Here is a 16,853-nt window from a genome sequence, read left to right on the forward strand (position 1 = left end):
GGAGGGGAGGGGAAGGGAGGGGAGGGGAGGGGAGGGGAAGGGAGAGGAGCCCTCCCTGTGCCAGCGCCGCTCCAATTGGATGCCAGGCTCCAAATCCGTGCCCGGGTGGGTGGATGGAGCTGCCAGGGCTGGGCACAGCCTCTGCTCGCAGCGTTCCCCGGGATGCTCGGCAGCGGCAGAGCTGCTCCTGCAGGAGGGCTGGGAGGGATTTGGGTGCATCATTCCCTGAGAAAGGTGCTCTGGGATGTGGGGTTTGGGATTTGGGTGCATCATTCCCTGAGAAGGTGACAGGAGCCCTGGGATGTGGGGTTTGGGTGCATAATTCCCTGAGAAGGTAACAGGAACCCTGGGATGTGGGGTTTGGGTGCATCATTCCATGAGAAAGGTGTCCTGGCATGTGGGGTTTGGAATTTGGGTGCATCATTCCATGAGAAGGTGACAGGAGCCCTGGGATGTGGGGTCCAGCTTGCAGAGCTGGTTTGGGGCACTGGGTGGGTTCTGGACAGACAGACCTGGCAGCTGCTCCTGCTCAGGGAGTGAATTCCTGCTCCCAGGATGTCCAAAACTGCACCCACAAGCCGAGCCCCACCGTGGTCCCTCTGCAAATCTAAAGGTGAAGGAAAGGGGCTGAGATTTTCACTCTGAGCTGGGGGGAGCTGGGCAGGGTCGGGATCTGCTCCCAGGGAACCACAGAAAAGGAGGGAACAGCCCTGAGCTGTGCCAGGGGAGGGTAGCTTTGGATTTGGGGAAAAAATTCCTTGCCAAAAGGTTGTGTTCAAAAATTCTCCCGAAAAGAACATCCCACGGAGCCAGGCTGGGAGAGCTGGGGAGGGGTTTCACTGGAGAGGAGAAGGCTCCAGGGAGAGCTTCCAGGACCCAAAGGGGCTCCAGGAGAGCTGGAGAGGGACTGGGGACAAGGCAGGGAGGGACAGGACACAGGGAATGGCTCCCACTGCCAGAGGATGGGATGGGTGGGATTTTGGGCAGGAATACAGGAGCTGTGGCTGCCCCTGGATCCCGGGCACTGCCCAAGGGCAGGCTGGAGCAGCCTGGGACAGTGGGAGGTGTCCCTGGCACTGGGTGGGATTTAAACCCTATCCAGTCTGGGATTGTCTCTTGGAAGTTGGCAGAAGATCCCGGGGACAGGAGACACCAGGAATTCTCCGACACTTGATGGCTCCAAGGCGAATTGTCCAAGTCCACAGCATCGTCTCTGCCTCTGGTGAATGTTTCCCTTTTTCCCTTCATTTTCCCAATGAAAAATGTTCCTTTCCGGGGCAACCCGAGCCCGGCCAGCACTCGCCTGGATGTGCCAGGCTGTGAATGCCATCTGCCGGCCGCTGGCCGCGCCTGGAGCAGGCGCTCCGTGTCCCACCTCCCTCTGATCCCGGAGGAACTCGCGGAGCACGCTCGGCGTTAGCGCGGCTCCTTTTGCCGGGGAAAATGTTCTTTTTGGGGGCTCCATTTTCCGCAGGGGTGCCGAGGTGTGCCCAGCTGCACCGAGGAGCTCTCCCAGCGCTGCCATCCCGGGAATTCTGTGCTGAGCCCAGCTCCTGCCGATCTGGAGGGGGCAACAACAGGCGAGGGAAAGGCTGGGGCAGGAGCGGAGCCCTCCTGGTGCCGGCTCTTTTCCCAAGCAGATTTTTTTTTTACCTTTTCCCGGTCTCTCCCTCCTCCACATGCGCTTTCCCTTGGAATAAATCGTTTTTGTGTTACCTGACCGCGTGTTTTTCCCAAACGGAAGGGGAGGAAAGGACAGGGTGACACTTTGGAGAGACGCTGCTCCATGGGACCATCCTCCTTTTATTTCCCTGGATTTGCTGCTCGTTTTCAGGCAGTGCTGATCGGGATCAGCGCTGACTCTGCAGCGACCCCGAGCCCCTGAATTCCTTTTCTGCCTGCAGGAACCTGGGATGTCAGCGGCTCTTGGAGGGCGGGGGATCCATCCCAGCGGATCCATCCCGGAGGGGGATCCATCCCGGCTGTGGATCCATTCCAAGGGATCCATCCCAGCAGATCCCTCCCTGCCGTGGATCCATCCCTGCCGTGGATCCATCCCTGCCGTGGATCCCTCCCAGCAGATCCATCCCTGCCATGGATCTATCCTGGCTGTGGATCCATCCTTGTCGCAGATTCCTCTCTGCTGTGGATTCATCCCAGCAGATCCATCCCTGCCATGGCTCCATCCCTGCCGTGGATTCATCCCAGCAGATCCATCCCTGCCATGGCTCCATCCCTGCCGTGGATTCATCCCAGCAGATCCATCCCAGCTGTGGATCCATTCCAAGGGATCCATCCCAGCACATCCATCCCTGCCATGGATCTATCCTGGCTGTGGATCCCTCTCTGCCGTGGATTCATCCCAGCTGTGGATCCCTTCCAGCAGATCCATCCCAGCTGTGGATCCATCCCAGTGGATCCATCCCAGCACATCCATCCCTGCCATGGATCCCTCTCTGCCGTGGATCCATCCCAGTGGATCCATCCCTGCCATGGCTCCATCCCAGCTGTGGATCCATCCCGGCCGTGGGTCCATTCCAACGGATCCGTCCCAGCAGATCCATCCCTGCCGTGGATTAATCCCAGCAGATCCGTCCCAGCAGATCCCTCCCTGCCGTGGATTAATCCCAGCAGATCCGTCCCAGCAGATCCGTCCCAGCAGATCCCTCCCTGCCGCGGATCCCTCCCGGCCGCGGGCGATGCGCGGCTCGGGCTGCAGAGGTCCCCGCGCACCAGGAGATGGATGCAGGGGAAAAAAAAAAAAAAAAAAAAATCCCGCGGGATTTCTCCAAGGGAAAAGCAGGATTTGTGAATTTACCCAAAACCTAAGTCTGCTGCTCCTTAAAGACAGGCTCTGGTGGTTTTTCCAACAGCCGATATTACAGAATTCCCGACTGGTTTGGGTGGAAAGGGATCTTAAAAGCCCATCCATGGCAGGGACACCTCCCACTGCCCCAGGCTGCTCCAGCCCGGCCTTGGGCACTGCCAGGGATGCAGGGGCAGCCCCAGCTGCTCTGGAATTCCATCCCAGCCCTTCCCAGGGAGGAATTCCTTCCCAAAACCCCACCCATCCCTGCCCTGGGGCAGTGGGAAGCCATTCCCTGTGTGCTGTCCCTCCATCCCTCATCCCAAATCCCTCTCCAGCTCTTCTGGAGCCTCTTCAGGTTCTGGAAGGTTCTTGTTGACCCTCATGACTTTCCCATGGGCTCCCTCCTCCAGGTCAGGAGTTGATTCTCTCCAAGGATGGAGATTCCACAACTGCCCTGCCCAGTCTGCTCCAGCATTTGGCCACACTTAAGTTAAAAAAAAAAAATCCCTAAAATATAAAATTTCTCTGTTTAAAGGGAATTTCTGTGTCTCCACTCATGCCCTGGCCTCTTGTCCACTCACTGGGCACCTCTGGGAAGAGTCTGGCTCCAATCACTGGAAGCTTGGCACGCTGAAATTAAGATGAAACATTTGTTGTAGGGAAAATAAAAGCTATTTTGGGTCCTTTGAAATTATTTACAACTTGAAGCAAAACCAAAAGGAGTATTTCTGGGGATGAAAAGCTGCAGCTTTGTTTGAGATATGCTTGAAATTAAACGCTTTGCCTTTTATTGAGCTGTGGCATTTCCCAGTTGAAATCTGCCTGCCTTTAATTAAAAAAAGCAGGGGACCACAAGAGCCTTCAAAGATGCATTTGCAAACCCAGAAATGTTTTATTTTGGGGAGAACAAGATGTTTTCATTGACACAATAAAAAAAAAAAAAAAAAAAACCAAAAACCCACAAACCTGTTTTGCTGGGACAAATGGGAAGGTTTCATTCTGGGTTGGCCTAAAGAGGAAAAATCTTGCATTTCCTAATTTTTTAATTGAATCTCTAAAGGCCAGAGCAGCTGTTTGCACAGCCCAGGCTTTGAGAAATCCCTGGCAGTGTCCAAGGCAATGCTGGATGGGCTGGAACCATCCTCAGACGATGTTTTGGGGGTGAAAATTGACTCTGGAGAGACAAAGCAGTGGGTGGGGGTTACTTGGCCCCCCCCCAAGTTTAAGTTTGAAGTCTTAAATCAGGCCCTAAAAAGCATCTGGGAGAGATTCTGGGAGAGGTTCTGGGAGAGATTCTGGGAGAGATTCTGGGAGAGATTCTGGCCCTGACCCGGGGCTGGTGTTTATTCCAAGTGAAAGCACTCGTGCTCAGGGGGCACCAGGGCTTGACCTGCTCCGGGGTTTGTTTACATCTCACCGGGAGCCAAACTTCACCCCCACCCCATCAAACCCTCCCTCCCCTGGCCTCTTGGACTTCCCCGGGCTGGAGAACACAGGGAAAGGCAGAGGCAGAGCTGTCCAGGGGCGTTTTGGCTGACCCCAAATCGGGGTGGGGATTGCTCGGTGTCGAGGAGGATCCCGGTCCTCTGCCACACCTGCCCGGGTGGGGCTGTCCGTGCAGGATGCAGATTTTGCAAGTTGCTGGTGTTTTCGGTTTCTCTAGGACGTGTCCAGCTCCTGTGGGCTTTGCTCTGTTCCCAGCTCCTGGCTGGAGCGGGAGGCGGCGGCCGCAGGACCGGGCAGGTGTCCAGGGGGTGATGGTGGGTGAGATCCCACCTGGGCTCACAGGGAATTCTCCAGGCCTGAGGGCACAGCTGGATCTTCTGGGATGTCTTAGAGGAGCCTGTGGGTGTTTGAGCTGTTTTGGGTTCAGAGGAATCCAGGCAAGGGCACGGAGGGGGGAAATTGCTTGGGGTTACCAAGGGCGCTTGGCTCAGGAATTCCTCTGAGCGGGAGACAGGGAGAGGATCCAGGATATCAGGAGATCAAATCCCTTTGTCCTGCTCTTGGGTGTCTCTGGACCTTGTTCTGGTCACTGCTAAAGAGAAGCACTCAGGGATCCTGGGTGAGGACCACGTCCCTTGGCTCATTTTTGGGGTCATTTCCTGCTGCTTTGGCACCGCTTTCCTCTCCAGGGAGCTGCTCCTGACTCTGAGGCAGCCAGTTCAGCTCTGTGGATGATCTGGAAGCCCAAACTGCTCCATCTCGGGAGAGGAGAGGAGCCTGACGCAGCTCAGGTGCAGGTGGGGATGGATGGATGGCCGGGACTGACCCTTCCTCCATCCCACCCACGTCCTCTCCCCACCCCAACGCCGCCTTCTCGCTAATTCCTCTCCAAATATTCCCTCGGAGCTTTTCTGTCCCTGCTCTTCTGCTTCTCCCCTTCCTCTGCTCTGTGCATCCTCCTCCAGCCTCCTCCTCATCCTCTCCCAGCTCCTTCCAAATCCACTCTGTCCCCACATTTTTCCAGTTCCTGGAGTTGTGGAGGGAGGGAAATTGAAGCAAACGAGCAAATGGGCCGTGAAAACCAACATCAGGCATTAATGCAGCTTTCCCAGGTTGGAAGGGGCTGATTCCTGCAGGAACAGAGCCAGGAAGGGTTTCCCCCTCTGCTTTAGGATATAAAGTTGGGGTTTTTTTATAAAGTTTGTTTTGTTTTGTGCTGCATTAAGTTTGACAGCCGGGATTGCTCTGCAGCACGGGGTTGTGATGGGTGAGTGGCAGAGAAAACAAAGATTCCCTCATGGATTTGGGGAGGATTCCCACGGATTCCCAGCCTGCTGGGATTGCTGCTGCCTCGTGGAGGAGGTGTCCCCTCCTCAGCTGCAGTTTTGGGGTCCCCACTCTGTCCTGGCTCTGTTTTAAGCCAGGTTTAGCTGGGCTCGTCCTGGTACCCATCGAGGAGAGCCAGCACCAGGCTGTTTTATCCATGGGATGGGCTGAGCTGGAGGAGACCCACAAAGATCAGCAGCTCCAACTCCTGGCCCTGCACAGAACCGATTTTTGGGTCAATTCCTTCCCCGGTGAAGGGGGAAAGGAACCTTGTGCCAGTGTTTGTCCCTGTTCCCTGATTTTTGTCCCCTCCTGGGGTCAGCCAGCAGGGCTGGGGAGGAGCTGGAATGGGAGAGGCTGTGGGCTCGATGCCTTTGCAAAGGTTTGCTGGGGGTTTTGATCTTGGTGGGGAGCTGTGGGTGATGTGAAATCCTCGGAGCCGTGAAATCATGGCATTGTTAAGGTTGGAAAAACCCTCTGAGATCACGGAGCCCAGCCATCAACCCGAGGCCACCACTAAACCACATCCCCAAGTGCCACATCCACGTTTTTTAAACGCTTCCAGGGATGGGCACTCCACCACCACCACCCTTTTGGTGAAGATCTTTTTCCCAATATCCAATCTAATGAAGGAATTTTTTCCCTCATACCCCATCTCCTTGAATTATCCAAATCTTCCCACTCGAAAGCGCGCGGTGCAAAGTGGATCCTGTCCCTTGAGGAGATGCTCCAGCTCCTCCTGGATGCTGACAGGAGCCACTCTTGTGTTTTATTCTCTGCTCACAAACATTCATTCCTGCTGCTCGTGGTGATAAATCCTGCCCCTGAATTCATTCCTGCCTTTGGGATTTCCAGGCTGCTGACAGGTGACACAGGCTGCCCCACAGCATTGATGTGGGAAGGGTTAATTAGGGCTCTCTCCCTGCTCCCTGATTAATTCCAGCCAGGTGTCCACGGTTCAGGTCTTAAAACAACAACTGCTCAAGAGTCTGGGAACACTTAGCCAGGCCTCACGCTGCAATTCCAAGTATGGATAAATATTTGCACCTCTGTGGCTGGGAGACACCTTGGAGATATGAGGGCAATTACTGGGGGAGTCCTTTCCAAGGGAAAAGATGGATTTCCTGGGGAGCAGTGGTGCTCCAGCAGCAGCTCCTGGGCTCCTTGTGCAGCCCTGCCTGGGTGGTCTTGGGGAAGATCCCGGGGTTTTTGGGGGGGTGACATCCCCCAGCCCCACCTGGGGAATCCAAACACGCTCCCACCGATGTTTGGCTGCCCCCAGGGATGGGTTTACATGGGAGAATGAGGAGGAGAAATGCAGAATGCAGGGAATGTGCAAAGCCCCTTGCTTGGGATACCCTGGGAAAGGCTCAGCCGTGCCAGAAAATCCATTTCATTCTGTGAGTTCCCCTTTCCATCTCGCTGTGGCTCTCAGGTTCTCTCTTTCCCTAAAATACTCCAGAGGTTTCCAGCTCTGACTTTCACCCCTGTGAGTGAATTTCTGTCTTTCAGCAGCGTGTGATGAGAGCCAGGATGACAGAAAAATTGTGTTTGCCTTCAGAGCAGGGCAATCCAGGTTTTCCAGGCCTCCTTCATACCTGGGAAATCCAAGGAATTCATTTACCTGCTCTTCTGCACCTTTTATCATAGAAAATCAGGTTGGAAAAGACCTCTAAGATCACCCAATCCAACAATCCAATGGCCCTGCTGGTGCTCCTCTGACCATTTTTTATTTTTAAAATATTTTTATAGCCTTTTTTTTTTTTTCCCTGTGTTTAGGTCTGAAGATCTCACGGGGACCTGCAGACCTGACCCTCATCTCACTCTGGCCAGCGACAGCAAAACTCAAACCCAGCCCAGGGTTGGGATTGACTGGATTCAGGGATGTCTGGGCTGCAGAATCCTGATTATTTGGGCAAATAAAGAGCCTCACAAGAGGGCTGCTCCCTCTGGAGTGTGATGGAGTTGTTCTGCCCCTCTGGGGAGTCTGTGCTGTATTAAAACTCTCGTAATAACTTCACAGGCGTTTCCACATTCAAGTGATCATAATAATGCTCATAAAGCACACTCCAGAGTGAAGTATTTATGAATTATTTGACTTAAAGTAGGGGGGAAATAAAAAAAAAAATTAAAGTAGGAAAAAAAAAAAAAAAAAAGAAGAAGAAAAGACCTGGGCTGAATTAATAGCTCTGGGAGAACCATAAATTGAGAGGAATCATATTGCAGAGGGTAATTTTGTGTGTGCAATAAAAGCAACGTTTATGGCTCCGCTGCCTAAATTTGGTTTGGATGTTTTTGAAGCAAAGAGCTTTGAAATAACTTATAATTTTTCTCCTTTCATTTTTATGTTGCCTGGAAGAGAAACACCAGGCACGGCTGTGTCAGGCATGGAGTGAGGGACCAGGTGGGAGCGCTGAGAATTTGGCGGCGTGGGCTGGAGCAGGTGAGGAGGGAGAGGAGGAAGCTCCAGGGCCCAGAGGAGATGCTCAGCCCTGGGCTGGCTCCTCAGAGCCCACCTCGGCGTTTGGTGGCCACGTGGCTCCCATTCTCTGTCGGGGCAATAAATAGTGGGGATTGCAAAGTGCTGGTGAGGGATCCCAGCCTCACCGGGGGCTGTTCACACCCTGCAGGAAGGCAGAGGGCTGGGAGGTTCCTCTGCCTTCCTTTCCCAGCCTCAGGAGATGCTTTTCCATACCTGAAAAGCTTCCTGAGGGGTACCTGAGGTAGGTTGGGTTCATCCCAAACCTCCCTTCGCCCCGAGTCGGAAAGAAGGAAAAGGATTGGGAAGGAAAAGGATTGGGAAGGAAAAGGATTGGGAAGGAAAAGGATTGGGAAGGAGACTCTGCCCTTTAACAAACTGGGATAAAGTTCCACCACATCCCTAAAAACTGTTCACGAGTGATGGGGGAGAATTCACGGCCCTGAGGAAGAGGAGAGGGAGAGTGGAGCTGGTTTAGGAGGTGGCTCTGAGGATGGCGGGGATGACCCGCTCAGCGCAGCCACCGCTGCACCTTCCCCGAGTCCCTGCAGCTGGGGAGGGCCTGGATCTGCCAGGAAACCGCTCTGATTCAGGCAGCAGGAATGCAGACACCATCCCTCCTTGTTTTGGGTTTTTTTTTTTGCTCCTTTCCTACATACCAGGATCAGGCAGAGCAACCCAAAGCGAAGCCCCAGCTCGTAAATCCTCGGCGCTGCCAGGACCCGCAGGGATTTCTTCCCTCTGTCAAACCCAGTCATCAAATCCCTCCCAACACGTTTTTAATGGGGGAACTGGAGGCTCTAACGTTCCCTCTGGGACATCTGCTCGCAGGGAGACTCTGGCTCCCATCCCTGGCCCGGCAGCAGCCGGGATGGTCCCACCTGGAAGCACTCAGGGCTCGGGGTCGTGGCACCCACGTGGAGCGAGCAGGGAGCTCGGGATGTGCTCCCTCGGGCTGGGCACAGCTGCTGGGGATGTTGCCCCATTCCCCACTGAGGTGTCACAGGCAGGGAGTGAGTAATGGCTGAGGAGAAACCATGGGAATTCCCAGAAAACCGCTGGAATAAACCAGCTGGGGGTGGAGGCACTTTTGTCTCCTTGCTTTGAAATGTTCACGTTACCAATTCGGCACCTAAAGTGGTGATTTTTCCTCAAGGGCTGGAGGATTCCCAGAAATATCACTGCAGGAGACAAGGACAAGTCACCATCATCATCCTCATACTCATGGAATCTCCTGAGCTGGAAGGGATTCAGAGGATCCAGAGGGATCCACGTGGCACTTCACGTTTAGTGGGAGTGGGGACACTCAGTCACAGGCTGGGTTTGATCTTGCAGCTCTTTTCCAACCCTAATGATCCCATGATTCTGTGATTTTCAATCCTCACCAGGCTCTGGTTCCAGGAAACAGATTAAACATGAAACCAGATTAAACATGAAACCAGATTAAACATGGAAACAAATTAAACATGAAACCAGATTAAACATGAAACCAGATTAAACACAGAAACAAATTAAACATAAAACCACATTAAACATGAAACCAGATTAAACACGGAAACAGATTAAACATGAAACCAGATTAAACATGAAACCAGATTAAACACGGAAACAAATTAAACATAAAACCACATTAAACATGAAACCAGATTAAACCTTGCACTGAAGATGTGAAGTTGGGATAACACAGAGCTGGACCCCCCCAGGCTGGGATCCTCCACGGCTTCATTAATAAGAGGAACCAAAAATTAACACTGGGCTGAGTTGATTTCTCATGGCTGCTGCTGGATAAAGTTCAGCTTGGGGGACTTTTTAACCTTAAACCAGACATTTTCATGTCTGGCTTAAATTACTCCTCCACAGGCTGTCATTAGAGAATAAAAGGAGCAGGTAATTTTAACATTTTTGAACAATTGCCCAGATTAATTTTTTTTTTTTTTTTTTTTTTTTTAAAGAAGATCCCTCTGTGAGCGTTCATGGATGCAGAGAGGAGGCTGGGGCTGGAATGCTTTGATTTATGAGTGGGGCTGGGGATGCCCGGGCAGGAGCAGGTCCTTGGCCAGCGGCCACATGAGCGAGGCAGGCTTGAAAGCCCTGCCGAAATCTTTGTGGTCAGAGGGTTCCACTGCTGCTCTGATCCCTCTCTGATTCTCAAACAGAGCCCAAATTCCTTCCTGATGACATGGAGGAGGGAGAGTGATACCGGAGAAGCCAGCTGATGGATTCAGGGGGAGAGGGATATGGCTGAAGGTCCTTTGGTTTTTGGGGAGGAATTCCGTGCTGAGGTGACTCATGGAGCCTGCAGAGCTCAGGATGTTGTTCCATTCTCACTGTAGACGTGGCTGTTGAACCACAGAATCCCAGAATGGCTTGGGAGGGATCTTAAATTTCATCTCATTCCACCCCATGGACAGGGACACCTTCCACTATCCCAGGTTGCTCCAGGCTCCATCCAGCTTGGCCTTTAAGGCATTTTTAAGGGCTAAAACAACTTCCTTGCCCATGAGCCTGCCCAGCAATGTGGGGAGGCAGCAGGGGAAGCATCTTGACCCCGTTTGGGGAGTGCAGAGCAGCAGGATCGCTGCCGGGACCTCGCTGCAGACACCCCCAGACACCCCTGGCTGGTGTGAACGAGGCTGGAGGGGGGTCCTGGGGGAAAGGGGGGGTTGTGAGCCACCCCCAGCACATGTGCAGGGACCTTGTGGCTGCCTCTGAGCGAGTGCAGCTGACGAGCCCAAACCACATTTCCCCCTCCACGTCTGCTTCCGTGTACCCGACAAATCCGGCTTCGTTGGCCCCACGTTGGGCTTCTCCCTGGGGGCTCCCCTGACAGGGGAAACTTTCTCGGAGTAGTTTTGTGTCAGGAAAAGGAGATGCCCAGGACTTTTTTTTTGGCCTTTAGCTTTTTGTCTTGTTGTTGTCTTATCAAAACTTCAGCACGCTGTCTGCACTAGAGTTTGTATGTAGGAAAGCAGCACAAAAGTGGCTAACAATCTCATGCTACAAGGCCTTTTAAGCTTAATCAAAAACCAAGTTGTCTAATTAAGAAGTGACACTTAGATTATTTTCCTTTCTAACCCAGTAACTGACCCTTAAAGACTTGCAACGAGGATTTTTCTACCTAATTATAAGATACTACTTAAAGTTATGAAGAAGAAGGAAGAAAAAGGAACACAAGACAACACTCTATACCTTTCATCTTGTTTTTATCCACAACATACTAAAAATCCTAAAACTTAAATTCCTCATATACTGACATACTATACTACTCTCTGTAATATATTTCACCCTCAAACCTGTGCTGCCCTGACAGTCCCAAGGGAACCCCAAAAACTGACATCAGGAACCTGGGCTGGACATTTTTCTTTCCCAAGGAAAGAGGCTGATCTTTGTCTCCAGGGGCCTGTGGCCCTGAGTGGCCGGGCACCTCCAAAAATCCGAATAAACAAGGATATGTCCCAGACCCAAGCTGCCCCCACCTCAAACCTGTGCTGCCCTGGCAGTCCCAAGGGAACCCTACAAACTGACATAGCCTTGTGGCTTGTAATTCCTCACACAAATTTGGCAGCTTTTTCCACTGGCTAAAATCAAAGCCACAGGTGTTTTTGACTTCATGCCAAGGTCTCCAAGCCCCCTGCCCGGGTCTTGAGCCAGCCAGGGCAGCCAGAGGGGTGTCCTGGACTCCAACAATCCAGTCCCACCCCATGGCATGGGCAGGGACATCTTCCAGCAGCCCAGGCTCTGCTTGCTGCTCTCATTTCTGCTGAGTCCCTTTCCAAACAGACAGGCTGAGAGCAGGAGTTTGGGGTTGTGCCAGCCCGTGCAAGGAGCTGCCCTGAATCAAATCCCCAGGCAGACGGACTCTGGTGGGGTTTGCAAAACACTGAGCACCTTCTTGGCAGAGCTGTAGTAAATAAGAGTGAGTAAAAAAAAAAAAAAAAAAAAAAAAAAATTGGCCTGGTCTCCTGGGAAAGGGGGAGCTCCTGGCCCAGTTCATTCCCAGCCCTGCTGCAGCAGCTCTGTGGAAAAGGGCTCACGGCTGGACTGAAGGGGGAAAAATCCTCAATTTGATGAAGTTTGATTGATGAAGTAAGGGAAAAACGGCTCAGAGAGGAGGATGGGCCCAGAGGGTGTTTCTGTGCACTGGGATTTGACCTGGATGTGTCACTGACACCTTCCACTGTCTCAGGCACTGCCAGGGATCCAGGGGCAGCCCCAGCTGCTCTGGGCACCCTGTGCCAGGGCCTGCCCACCCTCCCAGCCAGGAATTCCTTGCCAATATCCCATCCAACCCTGCCCTGTGGCAGTGGGAAGCCATTCCCTGTGTCCTCCAAGCCCTTGGCAAACTGGCAAAGAGCTCCTGGTGGAGCCTGGGAAGTGCAGGATGCTCTCCTGGCAGAGCCCAGCCCAGGGCTGCCTTTGCCTGGCCAACATCTGACGCCTCACAGAGGGGATGCTGGTGCATCCAGATGTTTCCACAGCTCAGACCCAACACAGGCACCAAAAATAAGATAAAACAAAACTAATTCCCAATAAAGCTCGCCTCCTAAAGGCAATAAATAACCCTGAGCAGATGCTGGCTGCTCTCAGTCCAATTATCCATCAGCAGGGCTGTGAGGGAAAACACACCAACCCCATTTTGCTGGGACTTGGGGCTTCAGCCCCTGCCAGTTTTTGGCCTCCAACCCTGCCCCAAATCCAGCAGAGCTCTCCAGGAGCAGGACATCCATGGGCAGCACAGGTGAGCTCTGCCCTCTGCAGCCCCAGGGCTCTGCTGCCGTGGCAATTTTCCTCTGCAGCACCCAACCCTGGGTCCCTCGTCCCCACAGCAGGGCCTTCAGGAGCTCTGAGGTGTGGGAAAAGCCTCCTGCAGCCCGAGGAATGGTTTGGGTTGGAAGAGAGCTTAAGGATCATCCAGCGCCACCCCTGCCATGGCAGGGACACCTCCCACTGTCCCAGGTGGCTCCAAGCTCTTGTCCAGCCTGGCCTTGGGGACTTCCAGGGGTCCAGGGGCAGCCCCAGCTGGGCCTGCCCACCCTCACACCAGCAGGATTCCAGTCAGGGTGGGACTCAGAGCCTTTGGGGTGCCCCAGAGCCAGCTGGAGCTCTGCACCCAAGGAGGGCACAGTGTGGGAAGGTGTCTGAGCAGGGCAGGCCGTGCTCTCCCTGCAGCTTGGCCACCCACTGCGACACTCTGGGAGCTTCCCCAGGAATCAGTGGCCACTCTTTGAACTCCGGAGCCACGGCTGGTGGTGCTGGGGAGCTGCTGGAAGGGGAGGGGGGGGCTCCACGTGACGGCAGTAAAAGTGTTCCTGGAGGGGTGCCCTCGCCAGAGTCAGCCGTTGGCAGCCATGCACTGATTCCCTTCCCATAAACAAAGCCAGGCAGATAAAAGCAGCAGCAGCAGCCTCGGCTGCCTCCTCCTTCCCCCCAGAGCAGCCCCTGCACGCCCACCCCCCATCTGGAGCTCATTGGGGGCAGCTGCTGGAAGGACAGGGCTGGGATCCAGCTGAGCTGTCGGGAGGGAGCTGCAGAAACGGGGCCCAGTTTGGGCTGGGAGCTGGGGTCACACCCGTGGTGGTGGCAGATGGAGGCACAGCCCGGGGACAGGAGCTGGACTCGAGGCTCCTTGTGGGTCCTTTCCAGCTCAGGGGGTTCCATGGAGCAGAAAAGTGAGGCATCAGCCTCGGGTTTTTAGGGCTGCTGGAGGGAACCCCTGCCTCACCCACTGCTCACTCCCACCAGAGCCACAGCTGCGCCTCAACCCTTCAAACCCCAAGGCCAACTGTGGTTTTACCTCCTGAATGTTTTTCAGCCCTTTTTGGTTGGGTTTTGGCCACTTTTTGGTTGAGTTGGTTTTTTTTTTTTTTTTTTTTTTTTTTTTTTGGTGGAGACCCAGGGCAGACAACTGACAAATCACCCTTAATCCACCTGAGCTGTTAAATCTCCTGGTAATCCCTCCCCAGCGCTGCTCCCCTCCAAGAGCCCCTCTTGGCTCCATCAATCAGCTCCTGGGTGTCCATCTCTCCTTTGGAAAACCTGGGGACCTCCCACAGCTTCCCTGTGAACCCAGACAGGGGTCAGTGCGCTGAGTAAACCGGTGGGGAGGGCAGGTCCTCATATTTATATGGAAACCCATTAGCTGGGAATATTTTATCCCCCTCCAGGTTGGAAGTGGAGGCTGGGGGTGATGGGAGGGTTCTGGAGCTGCCTCTGAAGTGCCCAGGTTTGCCCTCCACGCTCATGGCTGTGTTACCCAGAGCATTCTTAATGCCACAGAGTGAGAAAAGTTGGTGCTGAAGGCGTTCAGAGAGGGGGGAAAAAAGAGGTGAGATCTTTCCCTGCTGGATTTTAAAGCCAAACAAAAGCTTCCAAAACCAATCTGGATCCCTCCTGGCTGGTGTGTTTCAGCCAGCTGGTCCCTCTGTGGATGATGTCCTTCTCCAGGCTCAGGGTGGGTTTTGGAGGTGTTGCTGTTTTCAACCCAACCCTGACAGCATCACATGCCGATTACCAAACCCTGAGAAATGTGGGACCTTGGCTCTGGAGCTGGGAATTTGATGATTTGAAGGAATGGGCAGGACAGGGAGAGTTGTGGGGAGCAGTGCTGGGCTGCTCTGGAGCAGGGAAGGGAGGATGAGCTGTCCCAGGGAGCACAGCTTTTTGTTGAATTTACAGATGGAGACACACAAGCTCCCTGATTCCCAAAAAATGATGTGATTCCTCCCTGGGAGAGCTCCGTGATGAGCTGAGACCCTGGGAAATGCACAGGATCTGGGATATAATAAAGGATCTGGGATATAATAAAGAGCAAAGCCACGGGGCAGCCTGGGGAGGGACAGTGGGGATGAGGTCTGGGCCACTCCAGGAGCCCGAGAGGATGCAGATTTTGGGGGATTGCTGGTGCTCAGGGCTGCTGGCCAACCCCAGGCTCCCATCCCAACCTCCCTGCCCACATCAACGGGTTCTGGATCAGGCATTGATCAATTTGTTCTTAATGGTTTCTTCTTTTTGATCTGCTGTTCCTGAGCTGCGCCATGAGCCTGGAAGAGCCGGAGCTCATCTCTGGATGCCAACCAGGGCTTGGGACCTGTTGCTGTTGTGGGGTTGGGCCCCTCCCTTCTCCCCAATCCCTTTCCCTAATGCTGGAAACCCACAGATGAAATTCAGCAGGGTGGGAGCTCCTATTAACATTTATTTTCTGTCTGCAGGGAGAAAAGCTGAGGGTGACGAGGGGCATTCTGTTTGGACAAGCCCAATCCCGGTTCTACTCAGGTGCACAGTCCAGGACTCCCACTGGATCCACGCTGGAATCTGCCTATCAGTGATCATCTCCCAAAACATCTTGGCTCCTGGAAAGCCCCAGCAAAACATTCTGAGGAGCCTGAGCAGGGAGACCACAGCTGTGAGCGTCCAGGCAGAGCTCCCTGGTGAGTCTTCACAAAGGAATTCTGCGTTCCTCCCACTGCTTTGCCCTCCCCAAAGTGACTGGGGCAGGGAAAAGGAGAATTATTCTCCGGGTAGAAAGGGAATAGAAAACCCCTGCAGGAGGTTTTTAAAGGAGTTGGAGGAACTCTTTTTTTTTTCAGTTAATTTTAATGCAAACGTTGAACTCCTTGGTACCAGCAGCGTTCTCTGGGGCCGTGAGCTATGATCCCTGTTCCCTTGGAGTCTCTCTTTTCCTGGGACAGGGTGACTGATGAGATAAATCATAGCCCTGGCTATGGATTTACAGTAGTCCTGGGCTATGGATTTTCTTCCCATGCTCCATGTGCAGTGGGGAACGGGAACAGAGCCAGGACAAAGCTCTAAAACCTTCCCATTCTCATCTGGCAGTGCCAAACAATGCCCTTCAAACACTGATGGCCCAAGGAGGGTCCAGGAGGGTCCAGGAGGGCAGAGCCTGTTCCCAGCAAAAAGCCTGGATGCTGCAGTGGAGCCAGGAGTGGAGCTGGGAGCCAGGCTGGGTCACTCCAGGGACAACAAAGTCCATGAATCCAGTGTGTTTGCAAACCCATCACTGTGGTTTGGGGACCTCCTGGAAGGTCAGTGGTCTCATCTGTCCACCTGCTCAGAGAATCCCGGAATCCCTGAGGTTGGAAAAGCCCTCCAGGATCACCGAGTCCAAGCTGTGACCAATCCCCACCCAGCCCAGAGCACCGAGTGCCACCTCCACTCCTTCCATGGACACCTCCAGGGATGGGGACTCCAAACCCTCCTGCCAAGGCCTGCCCACCCTTTCCATGGAGAAATTCCTCCTGATGTTCCAACTGACCCTACCCTGGCACAGCCTGGGGACATCCCCTCTTGTCCTGTCCCTGCTGTCACCCCGGCGTGAGCGGTGGCTGCTCAGGGCAGAGGGAACTCGAGGAGGTGGTGGAGTCACCACCCCTGGATGTGTTTAAACAAAGCCTGGATGTAGCACTGGGTGCCAGGGTTCAGTTGACGTGTTGGGGCTGGGATGGACTCGGTGATCTTTTAAGGTCTCTTCCAACCTGGTGATTCTGTGAATTCTGTGAGTTCTGTGAGCTCAGCCCTTGCTCCTCCCTGGGCTCACCTGGGCGAGAGCTCAGCATCCAAATCCATCGGGCCGGGAAGGGCAGGAACCAGGAAGCTCCTCCAAAACACAGCGTTATTTGTCCTCAGACGTGGGGATTAGTGAGAGCATTCATCAGAAAACAATAACTCTTCATGTCAGCCCCGCCAGGCCCTGCCAAGTCCATTCCCCCAACGGGCTCTTTGTTCTGTCCCTGCTCCAGACTCGCCCTCAGGACTGAGCCATCCCTCCCCGCACGT

This window comes from Vidua chalybeata, chromosome 27 (assembly GCF_026979565.1).
Source record: "Vidua chalybeata isolate OUT-0048 chromosome 27, bVidCha1 merged haplotype, whole genome shotgun sequence".
NCBI lineage: Eukaryota > Metazoa > Chordata > Aves > Passeriformes > Viduidae > Vidua > Vidua chalybeata.